This window comes from Procambarus clarkii, chromosome 13 (assembly GCF_040958095.1).
Source record: "Procambarus clarkii isolate CNS0578487 chromosome 13, FALCON_Pclarkii_2.0, whole genome shotgun sequence".
In the NCBI taxonomy this organism is placed as follows: Eukaryota; Metazoa; Arthropoda; class Malacostraca; order Decapoda; family Cambaridae; genus Procambarus; species Procambarus clarkii.
Genome location: NC_091162.1, coordinates 33,883,105 through 33,886,518, shown reverse-complemented (window position 1 = coordinate 33,886,518; position 3,414 = coordinate 33,883,105).

Genomic DNA, 3,414 nt, shown 5'->3' with positions numbered 1-3,414 from the left:
ATTTGTGGACAGGCGTTACTCTCGCTTTTTTTAGAATATCTGGAAAGGTTTGGAGTTCAAGTGACTTGTTGAAGAGCAAAGCAATAGCAGGGGCTAAAGATCTGGAGGCTTTTTTGTAAATTAAAGTTGGTATCTCCTCAAGGGCACTAGACTTGGTTTTAAGGGAAAGGATTATCTCATTGACGTCAGTGGAATTAATAGGCTTTAGGTACAGAGACTGTGGATAGTTACCTGTAAGATGGTCCTTAATGTCAGTACTGGAAGATGGAATATCATTTGCAAGGGATGAACCAATGGAAGAGAAGAACCTATTGAACTCAATAGCAGAATCAGAGGCTGAAAGCTGACCATCGTTATTAGACAGGAGAGTCGGTTTGTTATTTAAAGACTTCTTTGATCCCAATATTTGTGAAATTGTGCTCCAAGTTTGTTTAATGTTGCTCTTTATTTGGGTAATTTTTTTTTTTTTTTTTTTTTTTTTTTTTTGAGATATATACAAGAGTTGTTACATTCTTGTACAGCCACTAGTACGCGTAGCGTTTCGGGCAGGTCCCTGGAATACGATCCCCTGCCGCGAAGAATCGTTTTTCATCCAAGTACACATTTTACTGTTGCGTTAAACAGAGGCTACAGTTAAGGAATTGCGCCCAGTAAATCCTTCCCGGCCAGGATACGAACCCATGACATAGCGCTCGCGGAAAGCCAGGCGAGTGTCTTACCACTACACCACGGAGACTGTATTTTAAATTTATCTTCGTAGTATTTAGTTTTGGCTCGTCTAATTATCTTAGATAGCAATAATGAGTAATTCTTTGAGAATTCTTTGGAGACAATTCCTAACCTATACTTCTTCTCAAGGCTTCACTATTCCCTGTTTTGTTCAACCAGTTTATTCCACTAAATTTAAAGTCACCCATGACATAAATACTGTTAGATCTAGATGCTCTAGATATTTCATTCAATAGATGCTTTGCTTCCATTCTGTCTATATTTGGTGGCCTATATATAACTCCTATTATAATATTATTTGCTTGTTCGTTTAATTCTATCCAAATAGTTTCTGTGTGTGGCTCAGTTTTGATTCCCTCTTTGAGACTACATTTCAAATTGTCCCTAACATATATGGCTACTCCCCCTCCTCGTCTAATATATCTATCTGTGTGAAATAGTTTAAATCCATTTATTTGATATTCAGCTAATAGTTCTCTATTTTCTACATTCATCCACGTTTCGGTAAGTGCAATAATATCTATTTTTTCTGTGCAGACAAGAGCATTTAATTCGTTAATTTTATATCTTAGACTTCTACTGTAAGTGTAATATACCCTAAGTGAATTGTTATTTTGAGGCCCTTCTCTTTCCCTGATCATTTTGCCAATTCCTTTCTCCCACGAACACATATTTTTGTTACCTTCTTCCTCCAAATCAATTCTAATACCACTATCTACTAACAGTTTAAACCCAAACAAACACCTCTAACCACTGGTTCCAACGAGTTCGCAACAGCAACAACCCCAGCCCTCGATAGATGCACCCCATCACGAGCATACATTTCATTTCTTCCATAGAAGAGTTCCCAGTTGTCTATGAAAGATATTGCATTTGATTTGCAATATCTTTCCAGCCGGCAATTGACACCAAGTGCCCTCGACATCCATTCATTTCCCACTCCCTTTTTTGGAAGAATGCCACATATGATCGGGATTCCTCCCTTTCTCCTAATTCAATGGCTGTCCTGAATCTCTGTATTAGTTCCTCACTCCTAACTCGCCCAACATCATTACCCCCTGCACTAATACAAATAATGGGTTTGTTCCCATTTCCCGTCATAATATCATTCATGTTTCCAACAATATCACCAATTCCAGCTCCCGGATAGCAAACCCTTAATCTGTTCCCCCTATCTCTGGCACAAAACGTTCTGTCTAAATACCTCACCTGGGAATCTCCCACAACCAAAATTCGCTTCTGCACCTCCTTAACTTTCTGAGCAGCCTGAGGGGCCTGCGCACCGCCGCTCTTTGCTGATTTCCGTTCCGAGTGAACGGCAGGCTCACCACAGCACTCGTCCTCCAACACAGCAAATGAATTTGCTGTCCTTAGGGCGTCTGTAGGCGGCCTTGTCAAGGTCTTCTTAAGACCCCTGTCCTTAACGACTTTCGACGACGAGGTCTTGTTAATATTGGTCTCCTCCGTCGTTTCTTCCTGAAGTTTCAGCTGTCGTATCTCCTCATGTAGGGAATCCATCTCTGCTCTCAGAGTTCCAACTAGATTCACCTAATCCTTCCATTATTGCAATAATAATGTTACTACAATCAGACACTTTATCAGAATTTTCTCCTTCAGATCTATTCCATTCTATGCTAAATCTGATTACTTTATGATCACTGTTCCCTAGCTCACTCCCTATTTCGATGTCATTAATTTGTGTTTCCCTGTTAGTTAACACTAAATCTAAAATATTATTTTCCCGCGTTGGTTCCTTAATGTGTTGCGTAAGAAAGCAATCGTCAATTAATTCTAGAAAATCTTCTGCTTCACTATTCCCTGTTTTGTTCAACTAGTTTATTCCACTAAAATTAAAGTCACCCATGACATAAATACTGTTAGATCTAGATGCTCTAGATATTTCATCCCATAGATGCTTTGCTTCCATTCTGTCTAAATTTGGTGGCCTATATATAACTCCTATTATAATATTATTAGCTTTTTCGTTTAATTCCATCCAAATAGTTTCTGTGTGTGGCTCAATTTTGATTCCCTCTTTGAGACTACATTTCAAATTGTCCCTAACATATATGGCTACTCCACCTCCTCGTCTAATATATCTATCTGTGTGAAATAGTTTAAATCCATTTATTTGATATTCAGCTAATAGTTCTCTATTTTCTACATTCATCCACGTTTCGGTAAGTGCAATAATATCTATTTTTTCTGTGCAGACAATAGCATTTAATTCGTTAATTTTATTTCTTAGACTTCTACTGTTAGTGTAATATACCCTAAGTGAATTGTTATTTTGAGGCCCTTCACATTCCCTGATCATTTTGCCAATTCCTTTCTCCCACAAACACATACTTTTTTTACCTCCTTCCTCCAAATCAATTCCCATACCTCTATCTACTAACAGTTTAAACCCAAACAAACACCTCTAACCACTTCTTCCAACGAGTTCGCAACAGCAACAACCCCAGCCCTCGATAGATGCACCCCATCACGAGCATACATTTAATTTCTTCCATAGAAGTGTTCCCAGTTGTCTATGAAAGATATTGCATTTGATTTGCAATATCTTTCCAGCTGGCAATTAACACCAATTGCCCTCGACATCCATTCATTTCCCACTCCCTTTCTTGGAAGAATGCCACATATGATCGGGATTCCTCCCTTTCTCCTAACTAATTCAATGGCTGT